Below are 17,414 nucleotides of genomic sequence, written 5' to 3'. Positions count from 1 at the left end.
TAAGAGGCAGAGTTTGAGATCCTATCTCACAGGAGATGCATTAGTACCTAGTCTTACTGCATTTCCTTAATCAGAATGACTGATTCTCAGACACATTGGAGAGTTAACCATGTTTGCTAAGGAACGACCAATGACTAGCTGAGTATATATTTCCTTCCATTATAAACATGGCATTTAAGTCTACTATTCTTGGAAATTCACTGAAAAAATACCCCGTGGAGGTTATGACTAAGCTCTGAGATCCAGATTTTGGGTTTACTGCCCAAACATCTGTCCCCTTACTTCCTAGAAAACACGCAAACTGAAGTTGAGGTTGCCTGGAAGCTTAGTAAAAATAGTGAGAACCATGGAATTGAGAAGTTAAAACACATTTGAAGTAGTCGAATAAATACCTCCACTTTTTTGATGGAAAACATTGTGTACTAAAAGGCTAAATCCATTTCACCCATTCAACTGACATATGGAACACTGCTATAGGCCAGACCCTTTGCTGGGCTCTGGAGAGGACCTTGTTCTTAAGGTGCTCTGTCTCACAGGGGAGACTGACACAAGTTAAAGGCTATTACAGCATCGTGAGAAGGGTGCTACGAGAGGATTGCAGAGCAGGGTATTTCATCCATCATTAGAGAAGGGGCAAGCCTTTCTCAGAAAGACTTCCTAGAAGGGATGACACATAAACTAATTATCTGAGCCTCAATTTACTCATAAGGTAGACTTAGTTAAATAAATAAGAGAGGAAAAATACTGTTTCAGGTACAAGAAAGAAACAGGAACATTTTAGTACAAGGCAGAAGAATAGGACAAAAAGACCCCATTTAGAGACTAACGCCTTAAACTACACATGGATCGTGTGGGTAGATGGTTAGCATGGCCTTAAAATTGTTAAAGAATTTGGCTTTTAAGGGACATAGAGGCATAATTGAAGAGCTTCACACTGGTTAGGGGCATATGCTGAGGTTTGTGTTTTTAGGATTATCATGTGAGCTTTTAAGTAGATGTTGGGTTGAAAGGGGAAGAGCCTAGAGGTGGGAAGGCCTCTACAGAAGTTATTGTAGGAGTCTGGGGAAGAAATACAGAGAGAAATGGGCTGAGCATGGTGGCTTATACTGGTAATCCCAGTTCTTTGGGAGGCTATGGCAGGGGGGTCACTTGAGGCCAGGAGTTTGAGACCAGCCTGGGCAACATAGTGAGACTCTGTCTCTACAAAAAAATCAGCTAGGTGAGATGGTGAACACCCATAGTCCCTAGCTACTCAGGAGGTTGAGACAGGAGAATCACTTGAGTCCAGGAGTTCAAGGGTGCAGTGAGCTATAATTGTGCCACTGCACTCCAGCCTGGGTAACAGAGAAAGACTTTATCTCAAAAAAACACAAAAACAAAATGAGATAAACAAATGGATTTGAACGATATTTAGTGGGTGGAATGAACAAAACTTGGGGATTGGAGGGAGAAGAGGGAATATAGGGAGACTTAGAGGGAAAGTGGTGACCTTTACTGGGCTGATTGTGCAAAAAGATTAGGGTAGGTAAAAACTTAAATTTTAGACATGGTAAGTTTGGCTATAGAACATCAAGCAGGTATGTCCAGTAGGTGACTAGCATTATGAATCTTGAGCTCAAGAGAAAGGCCTGGGCTGAAAATACAGATCAGGGAATCATGGCCGTAAAGACTGGGGACTTGTCATCATAGAGATTAAGAAGGTATCCTCATAGACATTAAGGCATTGTCTCAGTCTGTTTGCATTCTGTAAAGGACTGCCTGAGACTGGGTAATTTATAAAGAAAAGAGGTTTATTTGGCTTACGGTCCTGCAGGTACAGCCTGTAACATGGTGCCAGCAATTGCTTCTGGTGAGGGACTCAGGAAACTTACAATCATGGCAGAAGGCAATGGGCATATCACATGGTGAGAGAAGGAGCAAGAGAGAAAGCAGGAGGTGCCAGGCTCTTTTAAAGAACCAGCCCTTGTGTGAACTAACAGAACGATAACTCATTCATTACCATGGAGAGGGCACCATGCCATTCATGAGGGATTCATCCTTATGACCCAAAAACTTCCTACTAGACCCACCTTCAACATTGAAAGTCACATTTTAACATGAGATTTGGAGGAGGCAAACATCCAGACTATATCAAGCATCGTCCCCATAGAGAGTAGGATGTTGTTCCTATAGAGGTTGGGGAGTTGTCCTCATAGGGATTAAGGACTTGCCATTCCCAGAGAGAGTAGGGAGTCATCACCATTCAGTTGGCATATGTATATAAAATGAGATGAACCAGTATCCCAAGATGGAGCACTGTGGATCATTCATATTTAAAGGGTATGCTATAAAAGAGGAGCTGGCAAAGTAGAGGAAGTAGGATGGTTACTAAAACAACCTGGTGTCATGGGAGCCAGGAAAGAAGAGCGCTTATGTACTGAGATGTCAAATGCCAAATTATACGTGAAATGTAGATGCTGAGATGTGTCCACTGGGTTTGGCACTATGAGATTGTTGGTGATATTTGTGTGAACAGTTTTAGTGGAATGGGGGGCAGGAGCCAGATGCAATGGATTCAGTGAGTGGGTTGTAGGGAGGTGGAGTTTAGAAAGGCACTTAGTGCCAGGAGAATTTTTAAAAGAAAGCAAATTAGAGGAAGTCAAGTAATAAGAACTGGTGTGGCATTGATCAGCTCTCTGGGGATGCTGGAGGGAGAGAGCTGAAGGGAAGAGAAGTGGAATAAACACCACAAAAAGCTGTGAGAAGAGAGGATGTGGCTTCACCCCACCCAATCCTGAGAGAATGGGTGGAGGGTGGGCCTAATATTGTCTTTGTTATCCAAATATTGTCTTTGCTATCCATTCTTTCCCTAAAGATGGGACAAGCCATTCCCAGAGGTCAGTTCTAGGTAACAAGACTTTCCCAGAAGGTGGGGTAAAATTTTCCTCTTTAACTCATGTGTTCTCCAGAGTCTTTGGGTTTTTAGGAATTTCTACAAAGAATTTCAAATATTTTACAAGTCATCTCCAAGTACCATAATACAGTCTTCCTTCAGTTTGGTATCCCAAGCTTTTGCTAAGGTAGAGGTACATTTCCCTCCACTCAGAACATTATTGTAACTCTGAAGGAGAAAAGGCATGTAGAGTTACTGTTGTCTGCATTGGCCTTCCTTCTGTGGCTACACCACTCCTGCTTCTGTGAATCTGAGCAAATGAGAAAACAGACCACCTGCGTGTGTGCAAGAAGCATGCAGATTTTGCTGGATATGTGATTTCGGTGGTCTTCACATTGCTTCTGTGTTCTATAGGCGGTCCAGGTTTTATACAGACAGACAATCTGTTTCACTTTATGGAATGAAAAGTGTGAGAATCATTTGAAACCAAACATACAAAAGATGGGTGTCTAAGGCATAATACCCATTTAGGGCTTAACAATGATCAGCTCATTTTTTAAACTTTTAAGTTTAGGGGTACATGTACAGGTCTGTTATATAGGTAAACTTGTATCACGGGAGTTTATTGTATAGATTATCTCATCACCCAGGTATTAAGCATAGTTCCCGTTAGTTATTTTTTCTTATCCTCTCCCTCCTCCCACCTTCCACCCTCCAATAGGCCCTAGTGTGTGTTATGCCACTTTATATGTCCTTGTATTCTTATCATTTGGCTCTCACTTACAAGTGAGAATATGTGGTATTTTTGGTTTTCTGTTCCTGCATTCATTTGCTGAGGATAATGGCCTCTAGCTCCATCCCTGTTCCTGCAAAGGACAGGATCTTGTTCTTTTTTATGGCTGCATAGTACTCTATGGTATATATGTACCACATTTTATCTGGTCTATTATTGATGGGCATTTAGGTTGATTCCATGTCTTTGCTATTGTGAATAGTACGGCAGTGAATATACTTGTGTATGTGTCTTTATGATAGAATGATTTATTCTTTATATCATATACAAAAGTTAACTCAAAATGGATTAAAGACATCCATCCATTTTGTCTTTCATATTGATTTTGTATGCTGAGACTTTGCTGAAGTTGTTTATCAGCTTAAGGAGCTTTGGGGCTGAGACCATGGGGTTTTCTAGATATAGGATCATGTTGTCTGCAAACAGGGATAATTTGACTTTGAGTATATATCCAGTAATGGGATTTCTGGGTCAAATTTTATTTCTGTTTTTAGGTCTTTGAGGAATCACTGCATTGTTTTCAAAAATAAACTAATTTACACTACCACCAACGATGTATAGGCATTCTTTTTTCTCCACAATCTTGCCAGCATCTGTTATTTTTTGACCTTTTTTTTTTTTTTTTTTTTTTTTGCGATGGAGTCTTGCCCTGTCACCTAGGCTGGAGTGCAATGGCATGATCCTCACTGCAACCTCCTCCTCCTGGGTTGGAGCGATTCTTCTGCCTCAGTCTCCTGAGCGTGAGGGTAGCTGAGAGAAAGGAGAATAGACCCAAAGTCAGGCAAGAAAGTTTTATTAACCTGCCGGACTGGTCTGTAACAGTTGGAGGAGGCAGCCCCAGGCTTACAAAACAAGGGGTTTATATGGGGTGAGAGGGACATGAGGGAGTTTCAAGTAACAGGCACAGACATAGTTTGTTAACTTGTAACAGACCTACAGTACATCATCCTGTGACTTTTGTGGCAGCAGGCTTTTAAAAAAAGACAGAAACCAGGATTTTTTACAGATATGTGTCAAACAGGAATTTACAAGTATGGATAACCAACATATGTTTTCCCTGTCCTCCCTTGAGCTGCCCAGATGGCAGTAATCAGGCTTTGCTTAATTGCCACACGTCTGGCAGCCTTGGTGTGGTGCCTAGGTAGGGGTTCAGGAGTGCAGCTGCAGAGCAATCAGAGGGGGCTGGGGTCAGCCTGTGCGGAGGGGATTTTTTGAGGCAGCACAGCTCATCCCTAACACCGAGTAGCTGGGATTACAGGCGTGTGCTACCATGCCCAGCTAATTTTTTGTATTTTTAGTAGAGACAGGGTTTCACTATGTTGGCTAGGCTGGTCTCGAACTCCCGACCTCATGATCTGCCTGCCTCAGCCTCCCAAAGTGCAGGGATAACAGGGGTGAGCCACTGCACCCAGCCTCTTTTTTGACTTTTTAATGATAGCCATTCTGACTGGTGTGAGATGGTATCTCATTGTGGTTTTGATTTGCATTTCTCTAATGATCAGTGATGTTGAGCTTTTTTTCATATGATTGTTGGCCACCTGTATGTTTTCTTCTGAAAGTGTCTGTTCATGTCCTTTGCCTGCTTTTTAATGGTTGGTTGTTTTTTCTTGTAAATTTGTTTAAATTTCTTATAGATGCTGGATATTAGATCTTTGTTGGATCCATAGTTTGAAAAAATTTTCTCCCATTCTGTAGGTTGTCTGTTTACTCTGTTGATAGTTTATTTCGCTGTACAGAAGCTCTTTAGTTCAATTAGATCCCATTTGTCAATTTTTTCTTTTTTTGCTATTGCTTTTGATGTCTTCCTCATGAAATCTTTGCCCATTCATATGTACGGAATGGTATTGCTTAGGTTGTCTTCCAGGATTTTATATATATATATATATATATTTTTTTTTTTTTTTCTATTTTCTTTTTTTAATTGCATTTTAGGTTTTGGGGTACATGTGAAGAACATGCAAGATTGTTGCATAGGTACACACATGGCAGTGTGATTTGCTGCCTTCCTCCCCTTCACCTATATCTGGTGATTTTTATAGTTTGGGGTTTTACATTCAAGTCTTTAATCTGTCTTGAGTTAACTTTTGTATATGGCATAAGAAAGGAGTCCAGCTTCAATCTTATGCATATGTCTAGCCAGTTATCCCCACACCATTTATTGAGTAGGGAATCCTTTCACCATTGTTTGTTTTTATCAGGCTTATCCAAAATCAGATGGTTGTAGATGCGTGGCCTCATTTCTAGGTTTTCTTTTTTTTTTTTTTTTGAGACAAAATCTCACTCTGTCACCCAGGCTGGAGTGCAGTGGCATTATCTTGGCCCACTGCAACCTCTGCCTCCTGGGTCCAAGTGATTCTCCTCCCTCAGCCTCCCAAGTAGCTAGGACTACAGGCACCCCCCACCATGCCTGGTTAATTTTTTATTTTTAGTTTTAGTAGAAACAGAGTTTCACTATGTTAGCCAGGATGGTCTTGATCTCCTGATCTCATAATCTGCCCGCCTTGGCCTCCCAGTGCTGGGATTACAGGCATGAGCCACTGCGCCCAGCCCATTTCTGGGTTTTCTATTCTGCTTCATTGATCTATGTGTCTAATTTTGTGACAGTACCATGCTGTTTTGGTTACTGTAGCTCTGTAGTATAGTTTGAGGTCAGGTAGCATGATACCTCCAGCTTCGTTCTTTTTGCTTAGGATTGCCTTAGTTATTTGGGCTCTTTTTTGGTTCCATATCAATTTTAAAATAGCTTGTTCTAGTTCTATGAAGAATCTCAATGGTAGTTTAATAGGAATAGCATTGAATTTATAAATTTATTTGGGCAATATGGCCATGTTAACAATATTGATTCTTCCTATCTATGAGCATGGAGTGTTTTTCCGTTTGTTTATATCATGTCTGGCTTTTTTGAGCAGTGTTTTGTAATTCTCCTTGTAGAGCTCTTCCTGATTTGGCTCTGGGCTTGACTGTTGGTGGTGTTTGGAATGTTAGTGAGTTTTGAACATTGATTTTGTATCCTGAGACTTTGCTGAAGTTATCAGCTTAAAGAGCTTTGGGGCTGAGACTATGGGTTTTCTAGATATAGGATCATGTTGTCTGCAAACAGGGATAGTTTGACTTCTTCCCTTCCTGTTTGGATGCCTTTATTTCTTTCTCTTGCCTGATTGCTCTAGCCAGGACTTCCAATACTGTGTTGAATAGGAGTGGTAAGAGAGGACATCCTTGCCTTGTGCCAGTTTTCAAGGGGAATGCTTCCAGCTTTTGCCCATTCAGTATGATGTTGGCTGTGGGTTTGTTATATATGGGTCTTATTATTTTGAGGGATGTTCCTTCAATATCTAGTTTACAGAGAGTTTTTAACATGAAGGGGTGTTGAATTTTATAGAAATTATTTTCTGCCTCTATTGAGATAATCGTGGTTTTTGTCTTTAATTCTGTTTACATGATGAATCATTTATTGATTTGCATATGTTGAGCCAACCTTATATCCCAGGGATAAAGCCTACTTGATTGTGGTGGGTAAGGTTTTTGATGTGCTGCTGGGTTTGGTTTGCCAGTATTTTGTTGAGAATTTTTGCATCCATATTCATCAAGGATATTGGCCTGAAGTTTTCTTTTTTTTTTTGTTGCATCTCTGCCAGGTTTTAGTATCAGGATGATGCTGGCCTCACAGAATGAGTTAGGGTACAGAAAATATACTTAGGAAAAAAATGCAGGGGCCTGGGCGAGGTGGCTCATACCTGTAATCCCAGCACTTTGGGAGGCTGAGTTGGTTGGGTCACGAGGTCAGGAGTTCACGACCAGCCTGACCAATATGGCTGAGAATACAAAAATTAGCCAGGCATGGTGGTGCACACCTGTAGTCCCAGCTACTCGGGAGGCTGAGTCAGGAGAATCACTTGAACCCAGGAGGCGAAGATTGCAGTGAGCCAAGATCGTGCCACTGCACTCCAGCCTGGGCAACAGAGCAAGACTCCATCTCAAAAAAAAAAAAAAATGCAGGGGACTCTTATATTGTCATTTTGAAATATCAGTTGTATCTGTCACATTTTGACATGAACTAGATATTAATCAATTTGTAAGATTGAGTTTTCATATTTCTAAAGTGCAGATACTCTGTGTTGATAGTTAAAGAGAGAGCCAGCTGGTTATGTGTCAGATGATTTGTGACAGTGTACCATAGACACTTAATTGTGTGACCATATCTTACCCAGATGGCATTTCTAACTTACACTGATACATAACACCAGAGGGGCAGAGAGGGAGATGTCACATTTCTCTGAAAATAAAGCTTTGAATCCACCCAAAGTGTACCAAGTGAGACTTTACAATCCTGCCCAAAAAGTACAGAAATTACATTGATCTGGCAAGAAAGAATGAATGGAAACCCAAAGGTCGCTGCTTTTAAATTTTTTGTAGAGACAGGGTCTCCCTCTGTTGCCCAGGCTAGTCTCAAACTCCTGAGCTCAAGTGATTCTTCTGCCTCGGCCTCCCAAAGCACTGGGATTATGAGCCACTACGCCTGGCCCCACATCTTGCTTTTCACATAATGAATGTTTTGAAGACAGTTTGCATCAACATTCCTAGATCTAGCTCAGTCTTTTTCATGCCTGCATATGAATGCAGTAGGTTTATATATCCAGACACCAGTTGATGGACCTTTAGTCATTTTTAGTCTTTTGCCATTACAAATGATGTTGCACTGAATATCGCTATCTATGCATCTTTTCACACAAGCCTAAGTATATCAGCAGGTTAAATTTCTAGAATTCTTCAGTCAAAGGATGTATGTGCTTTACCCTTTGATAGATGTTGCTCAATTGCCTCCCCGTCAAAGAGGTTCTACAAATGTTTATTCCCACCAACATACAAGAAGTATGTTTTCCCATATCTTTGTCAACATATATAATTACCGAATTTACAGTAAAATTCACTCTTTTTAGGTGTAAAGTTCTATGAATTTTGACAAATGAAGTCATTTAACTACTACCACAATCAAGATCTAGAGTATTTCCATTATTTCAAAAAGCTCCTTTGTGGCCCTTTGTAGTCAATCCTCTGTCCCCATCCTGAGTCTTTCCCTACTGATCTAATTTCTGTTCTTAATTTTGCCTTTTCCAGAATATCATACCAATGAAAGCATAAAGTAAATAGCCTGTTTGAGACTGGCTTATTTAACTTAGCATAATGCTTTTGAGATTCATATATATTGTTACATTTATCAGTAGTTTATTCTTTTTCTTTATTGCTGAGTAGAATTTTATTGTATGATTGTTTCCAGTTTGTATACATTTGCCAGTTGATGGCATTTGAATTGTTTTGAGTTTTTGGCAATTATGAAGAAAGCAGCTAGAAATGTTTAGGTACATGTCTTTGTGTGGACATAGGTCGTTGCTTTTCTCGGGTAAATACTTCAGTGTGGGATTGCTGGATTTTATGGTGAGTTTATATTTAACTTTATAAGAAACTGCCAAACATTTTTTCAAAATGGCTTTGTTATTTTGCATCCCTGGCAGCAATGCACAAGTGTTTGGGTTGTTCTGCATTCTTACCAACATTTCATATTGTCAATATTTAAAAAATTTTGGCCATTCTAATAAGTAGTACCAGCTGCTCGGGAGGCTGAGGCAGGAGAATTGCTTGAACCCAGGAGGCAGAGATTGCAGTGAGCCGAGATTGCACCACTGCACTCCAGCCTGGGCGACAGTGTGAGACTCTGTCTCAAAAAAAAAAAATGGTGGTTATCTCAGGTGGAGTTTTTGGTCCTCTGACATCAAAGGGTGAAGCAGAGGATGTGAAAACACTTGCTGCCTATTCTTTGTATACTGACCAGAACCAGCCTACGGTCAGTGGTCTCTGATTAGGCAGAAAAGGTGGGGCAACATCAGGCAGTCGGTTGATATCAGTGGTGGTGTCTTTTGAAAAGGCTGGTTTCTGTTAGGCCCTTGAGAAGGAAAGCCCAATCCTGGTTAGCAAGGGGGTGGGTCTGAGCCCCTCCCACCCTCCATTCCATCTTGGCTGAGAACTCAGTTTTCAGGGTTTCTCTGGGGTCCCCTTGGTCAAAAGATGGTCTGGTCAGTCAGTTGGAGGTGCTTAGAATTTTATTTTTTATAGCTTATAGCACATTTTTCTATCGTGATATTTGTATGTAACCTCTAAATTTTGTACCTCATTGGTACAAAAATAAGGTAGAAATGAGAGAGTTTATAAAGGCAAGGTATACAAGACAGGGCTATAAGGCTAGGGACCCTACTTGAGTGAGTTCACCCTGCTTTCACTATTGCCCAACACTAGAGATGCATGGCCAATACAGATTTTCTTGCTTTTTCTCACCATCTGCAAATAACCAAGGCTTGTTGACAGATGCAGCTGCTTTGAGAAAGGGTAGAGTCCCCAGGGCACAATTTCTCAATTTCAGATGTGGAAGAAGACTCGTTTAGTGGAAGCAATGTGCTTATTAGAGAGGCCATCAATACACCAGATTGTTACGCCTTTTGGCTGGGACACAGGGAATTCCTATCTGCAGTGTCAGTGACATCACTTTGCCGGAAACAGCTTTCTCCCTGCCAACCCTACACTTAAACATGGGATTCCACACTGACCACAAAGGCCTATTATCCTCAATGCAATCTATGGGCAAAAGAATTCAGGGAAGGCTAGAAGGGGTGGGTGAAGAGAGAGTGGATGGTTTAGTGGGAAGAAGTGAGAAGAACCAGGGAAGGGGACTCCTTGGCTTCCTTATTTCCCACACATAGAGCCTCTGTCAGCATTTGAGTTTTGTGATCATTAACATTTTTAGAGTCAGGTATAACCAAGTGCAAAGTCAGTTATGTGCTACTAATTGGAGAGGAGCATGTTGCCTAAGAACTGTGGGTGGGGAGCCTAAGGTTGTCTGAATCTTATTTGCAGGAAGAGCTTGTTCTGCACCCCCACCCACATCTCCACTATTTGGATGTCACCAAATAGGCTGTCCCCACCCAAAGCTGAGTCTCAAGGGGTCTACTCCGTATCAGCCAGGCAACGTTGTTAAAATAAATGTATTTGTTTCTAACTAAGGAGCTGCAAACCCAGATTAATCAGTTAATTAAAATTTCAAAGAGTGGAAATAAAATAGCATTAAAAAGAGCCAGTAACTTCCTCTTCCTCTGTGATCAGTGGAACAGGACATGGGTTATTTACTCAATTACCTTGTCTTTCTACCTCTCTTTTCGTTCTCACCCCCACCCCTCCCCTTCCTTCTTATTTCTTGGCTCTATTTTCTTGCCTGTTTCTCCCAATGCACTGTCCATCTTACTTTCCCTCCTTCTCTTTTGCCTTTTGCCCTTTAACTAACTGGTCATCACTGAGGTCTTTAGCTTCAAAGTTCATCTTTAGCAGTTGTGTGTGTTTTTTTTTAATTTATTTTTTTATTTTCTTCCCAGGGGAGGGACAGACCCCCCCGCCTCCATGCCACTCCGGATACTCCTGGATAGGAATTGTGTTTTTATTGATGTTTGTGCTGACTTCTTTAAGTAAAATATAGGCAGGATAAAACCCACTAAATCAAACTGCTTTATTCTTGGATGTTACTCTGGACTGGTTAATTGGAGAAATATAGAGTAGGGGTGTCTGAAATAGAATAAGACCTTTCCATTTAGATAGTTTTGGACTAGTGCTTTTGCATTGGGTCAGCTGAGAAAAATAGAACTGAAAAATTTGTATACATCTCTAATGTAAGACAATGGTTTAAGGCATTGGAGTGGAATTGAGACATTTGGATCAAATCCCTGCTCTGCCATGTGTAAGGTATATGACTTGGGGAAGTCCCTTAAGCTTCCTGAGAATCACAGTCTCAGCCTTTTGTCATTTAGCTGTAAGCTTCTGACAGTCAGGGATCAGATTCATGATTTCAAAAGGTGGGACATTGGTGTCCTCAGGGAGAACAGTCCAGACAATCCCTCCAGCCAAATCCTCAATGTTAGTTACTTTTTATTTCTGGATAATGAGATTGGCTACCACATAACAGTACTGGTAGCACAGCCCAGGCACTGTATGAGCCTCAGTCATGTATTGTAGGGTAGGGTGATGGCTAAAGCCTGAACTTTGAAGCCAGAGTGCCCATGTTTAATTCCTGGTCCCATTACCCGTGGCAGATATCTGAGTTACTGGTGGCGTATCCATACAGGTCTGCAGTAACCTCAATTCTTGCCTCCTCAGAAGAAAGAATTTGAGGGGCATAAAGTAGGAAAAGAGACTGAGTCAAGTTTCAGAGCAGGAGTGGAAGTTTATTGAAAAGGTTTTAGAACAGGAAGAAATCCAAATGGGCAACTTGGAGAACAAACACGGTGTTTAACTGTGATCCTAGGACTTTATAGGCTGCCACCTTGTGCCCTTTTCCCACGATTCTTCCCTTAGGGTGGGCTGCCTGCCTGCATAGTGCCCACCTTACCCTTGTAAATTGAGCACACAGTGTGTTTAGGAAGTTGTGTGCATGCTCATCTGAGGCTTTCTTTCCTTTTCCCATGCAGTGCCCCTGGAAAGTCATTTTCCACCATTTGTCTCTTAATGTGCATGCCCAGGAATTTGCTTCTCCCTGGTGCCTGAATTCAATTGACACTCTAATGTTAACAGTGAAAAACAATCTCCTCCTAGATCAGCAGGAGATTGTCTCTCCCTGGCTCCAGCTGCCAAATTATCATTTTTAGAGAGGCAATGTGATAATTGTCAGACCATCACCTGACATTCCTAGTGGGTGGAGGAGAAGAGCCCTTTCCTGCCATGCCTGTCTAACTACCTGTAACAGCCCAACATTTACATCAGTGTAACTTTGGGAAGTTAATCTCTCTGTGACTCAGTTTCCTCATCTGTTAAGTAACAATAATGACAATAATAATAGTGACTGTGAGTGTGACTTTATTTGGAAAAATGGTAGGTGTTTGTAGATGTAATTAAGCTAAGGATCTTGAGATGAAATCCTCCTGAATTTAGGATGGGCCCTAAAGCTGATGACTGGTGTCCTTATAAGAGAAAAGAGAAGGAAATTTGACACACAGAGCAACAGGGGAAAAGGCCATATGAAGACAGAGGTAGAGACTGGAGTGATACAGCCACAAGCCAAGGAATGCTAAGAGGCTGAAAGACAAGAAAGCCATCTCTTCTAGAATCTTCAAAGGGATTCCCGCAGATACCTTAACTTTTGGACTTCTGGCCTTCCAGAATTATGAAAGAACAAATTTGTTTGAAGCCAGGAAGTTCGTGATAACTTGTTGTGGCAGCCCTAAAAAATATGGATATAGATTTTATAGAGATGATAATATTACATGCACCTTATAGGATTGTAGCCATTTAAATTAATGGCTGCATTTAAAGTACTAAGAGTAGAATCTGGAATACAGTAAGAACTCTTTTTTTTTTTTAAAGATGGGGTTTCACCATGTTGGTCAGGCTGGTCTTGAACTCCCAACCTCAGGTGATCTACCCGCCTTGGCCTCCAAAGTGCTTGGATTACAGGCGTGAGCCACTACGCCCAGCCAGTAAGAACTCTTTAGTGCAGGCTATTACGTGTTGTTAGCTCACTGACACTTACATAGCAATCCTATGAAACAGATACTATTGTGACTCCCATTCCACACATGAGGAAATAGAGGCTTACAGAGACTAAGTAAAGGTAAGCTGGTCTGAACTCTGCTCTAGCTTGAATCATTCCCCAGAAGTCTGTGGAGTTTGACTATCTGGTGATGGATCCTAGTGACTGTTGGCTCAGTGACCCTTCCTGATGATGGACTCTAAGAAAAGACTCTCCAGTGCTGAGCCATCAAGAAGCCTAGAAGGTATTGAAAAGGCTGTCTCATGTGGTTATGTTTACTCCTCCTGGATGCATCTGCCCAGACCTGGTTTTGGCACAAGCTCTGCGCTGTTGGAGCCAGACCCTGTCCACACTTGGCTGTGGCCTGACCTCATTTGGGTAGCCTCAGCACATCATTACCATAAGAGGCAGAGGTGTGCCATCCTAAAAGGCCATACCCTCACTTTCCAGGGACTTCAACAGCCCCCGATAGTTCCTTGTTCACCCCTAAATTGCTAAGCATAGATTATACAAATGGCTTTAGAAGTCACACCACTTAGAATAAGGCAAAGCCCTCACTAGTGCCTTCAAGGCCTTATGAGCAGGGTACCTCATTGTTCCTCTGACCAGCTCCTGCTACTACTCCTCTCCCCTCAGGGCCCTTCCATGTACAGTTCCAGTTGCTGCAAAGCTCTTGCCTCAGAGGTATGCAGGCTATCTCCCTGCAATAGAAATCACCTTCTCAGGCCAGTCCTAATCACCACATCCTTCCTCTTCCTTTCTTTTTCTTCCTCCTTAGCATGTAAAATTATGTAATATACTGTAAATTTTAGTTATTTATCTTGCTTATTGTATTTTTCTCCAAACTAGAATCTAAGTACCATGAGGATAGGGACATTTCTCTGTTTGGGTTACTGTTGTAGCTCAGAGCCTAGGGAAGATCTAATTCATAGTAATAATGTATTCATTAAGTAATTGTTGAGTGACCAGTTGGAAAAAATGAATGAGGCATAGCCCTCTCTCAAACAACTATAGAACTCCTAAACTGAAATAGTTCAAACTATAAACTAACTAGAGGTAGCACATGAAGAGAGGACTACTGACATAACTGAGCTTTGTAGAGTATGGGGGGAACATAGCTTCCAACTGAGTTTGATTTTGTAGGAGACAAAAAGACTTGGAGAATGGGGGTAATGGAATTACAAATGAAGGAAGTTCCACATTGAAAAAAAATCAGAGAATCCAAAATTCATTCATTTGTCCATTCATTTATTCATTCATTCACTCAGTATGGGATATAGCAAGGAACAAGCCAGAAAAAGTCCCTGCCCTCAGGGAGCTTACATTGTAATAGTCATTGTCAGGAATTCTCATCTTGGACCCAAACAGATCTGTTGGTTGGAATGGTAAAGTGGGAAGCGCTGAAATTTCTGAAGGTCTTGGAGGTCTAGGTAGACCAATGTGGCTTTCATCTGGCACACAGCAGGCCGTACGTTCTTGATAAGGAAGAGTCTTAGGAATGTCAATTGTGGAAGATTTCTACAGCCACATGAAGGAGGGATTCTGATAGGGAAGAGAATTAGGAAGTATGGGAGTCACCAGAAAGGGCCATTGTAGAAGATCAGATATGCTGTAAGGGTGACTGGAATGGGGGATGTGGCTATCACTATAGAAGAAGGTGGCTCTAAGGGGCTTGGGATGAAGTAACTGAGAAAGGATCTTCAAACCCCTGAGTGTGAGAACAACCTATATATGTATCCTCAGGAAGAGTTCCCTGATGGAGAAGAAGGAAGGTAGCAGAGGTGGTGTGGAGACTTTGACTCTGGGAGTTGGAGGAATGACAAGGCCAGATTAGGACCAGTCTTATGGGCTTCAGTGATTGTTCCATCATTAGGCTATGTAAACACAGGAAGGACCACAACGTTCCTTGGATGTTTGCTCATCAACGTTTGTCCACATTTGCTGTTTTGTTCTCTATATGACAAGAAAACTTAGTCCAGATGTGACCCATAAGAAACTGGAAACAATTTGAATCTAGTCAGTCACATTGGATCTACAAAGCAAAACTTGTTTTTTCCCGAAATCCACCACATCTGTCAACACCCCAAATCTGATTATTCATGGAGTAAAAATGTTAAGATGTTATATTTTTGTTATCACAAAGTAGCAATGCTGTGATTTCTCTGTACAACAGAATTTTGACTATGGACAAAATTACATAATTTGTTTGTTTTGGAGACAAGGTCTCACTCTGTTGCCCAGGCTAGCATGCAGTGGTGTGATCTTGGCTCACTACAATCTCAGTGTCTTGGGCTCAAGCGATCCTCCCACCTCAGCCTCCCAAGTAGCTGGGACTACAGACACATGCCACCACACTTGGCTAATTTTTGTATTTTTTTTATAGAGACAGGTTTTCACCATGCTCACCCCGAGTCTCAAACTCCTGGACTCAAGTGATCCGCCCACCTTGGCCTCCTGAAGTGCTGGGATTACAGGTGTGAGCCACCACACCTTGCCAAAATTAAATAATTTTGATTTTCACCTTAGTATGATTGTAAGTGTACATCATGATGGCTATCTCTATAAGAATCAAAATAACTTTTGCTTCCTTTGAGTCTTAAAAAAAATCTTGAAGGTATTTTTCCTCTGACACAACTAACTGGCTTGAAATCAGCCTGTGTTTTTTCAAAGCTTAGGTTTCCTTCAGTTTTGTCTCTCTGTCAGGTGAAGAGTTGAAGTTATTAACATTACCTTGTTCTCTCACTTTAAACAGAAAATTCCTCTCCCTTGTCACATCACATGAAAAGAAAAAATTGCAAAGGAAGTGGCAGTCTTAAATTCTTTAGTACAGTAAGCCAATTCAAAGGGAAAACAATGATAACACTTTGCCATGGGATATTTTTGGTAAAACCACTCGTTGAAATTCTGTTTTGAAATACCATTTCGTATTGCATGACAGAAACCACATTTCTGTTATCCACAAGTAAAATGAAGGGCTTTTCAGGGGGAAGACAATCAGTGTGAATTTTCCATAATAGAGCTTGACTGTGGCAGTCTTGGGATCTGAAAGTACTCTGGGGGTCCAAGAAGAAGGGGCAGTTACCTAAGTAGTTCCCGTTTTATGAGCACATCCAAGATATGTCAACCTGCACCCCCCACTTCTAGCACCATTTCTGAGACAACTCTCCTCCTCCGACAGCATTTTTAAAATTACTGCTCTCTGGGTAATCTAGTCTGTTACATGAAAAACATTGTAGATTTTTTGGTAATAAAAACATTTGAAAAATCATGTACGGAAAATTCCTAGATTTTCTCTCTGACCTAAATTCTTTTTATTATATTTTTAATAAGAAATAAGAGTAGGAGGAAAAGCTTGCATATATTCTGGTAACCTGGATATCACTGCAAAAGCTGGGAAAATGTGGAAAAGTATACATCCATCTCTTCAATGACAAGAAGAAGTTAGTAAATGTTCTCATTAGGAAAAGGAAGATAATTATAGTCACATCAAGTTGGTTCCCACCTCTGGGCTCTTGCAGTTTCTGTTCCTTCTTCCTCTTACATTCTTACTTCTTTTCCAGGCTGGTGTTTTCTCCTCAAATGTCACCTTCTAGGTCTCAGCTCAAATGTCATCATCTCAGAGAAGCTTTCTTGACCCTCAATCTGATACCTTTCCCTTCATTCCCAACTCTTATCACATTCCTTGGTTTAAATTTTTTCTTAGCACATATCCTGACCTGAAATCACCTATTTATGTGCTGCTTTTCTGGTTTAACTGTCTCCCTAACTTGGTTGTAAATTCCAAAGAGTAGGGGCCTTATCAGTTTTTTTTATTGTAGTAACTTGGATGCTAAGAATAGTGCCTGAAATGGACGTGGATGGACATGAGATAGCGGTATTGTCATATTTACAAAAACAAAAGAAGCTAATAGGTAGACCTTGTTGAATAGCTTGAGGGAGTAAAACATTAAAAATTTTATTATAGTAGAAATATTGATACAGTTTGTTATATTTATAATTGGTTGTTATATTTATAATTGTTTATCTAAAGCACATGCTCATTAGGGCTGTGTTTGTCAACATCACAACTTTGGGAACCAAAGTGGGGTGCACCTAGAGGGCTCTTTTCCAGATTCCAGAACACTGGCATCAAAGAGGACATCTCTCCCATACCAGTTGTATTAGGATGTTTTAGCTTCATGTAATTAAAA

At 41.0% G+C, this 17,414-nt stretch overlaps 2 protein-coding genes across 10 annotated transcripts in view; one reads left to right on the top strand and one right to left on the bottom strand.

Annotated features, from left to right (window-relative positions):
• Positions 1-17,414, top strand: part of ENTPD1 (ectonucleoside triphosphate diphosphohydrolase 1) — a 155,346-nt gene that overhangs the window by 85,695 nt on the left and 52,237 nt on the right. The gene's annotated exons all lie outside the window — the stretch shown is intronic.
• The window catches only part of LOC105708159 (uncharacterized), a 112,508-nt gene that overhangs the window by 89,263 nt on the left and 5,831 nt on the right, over positions 1-17,414 (bottom strand). Inside the window, exon 3 of one of the 6 annotated variants that reach the window (XR_010341770.1) lies at positions 14,142-14,766. The exons of the other annotated variants lie outside the window; for them this stretch is intronic. The gene's annotated coding sequence lies outside the window, so the exon portion shown is untranslated. Of the gene's footprint in view, positions 1-14,141; positions 14,767-17,414 lie in introns of those variants that run through there. 6 annotated transcript variants of the gene reach the window in all.

This window comes from Aotus nancymaae, unplaced genomic scaffold (genome assembly GCF_030222135.1).
Source record: "Aotus nancymaae isolate 86718 unplaced genomic scaffold, 86718_ANA_hifiasm-v0.15.2.pri h1tg000010l, whole genome shotgun sequence".
NCBI lineage: Eukaryota > Metazoa > Chordata > Mammalia > Primates > Aotidae > Aotus > Aotus nancymaae.
The sequence above is the reverse complement of the archived record's forward strand: the minus strand, read 5'-3'. Positions and strand labels throughout refer to the sequence as shown.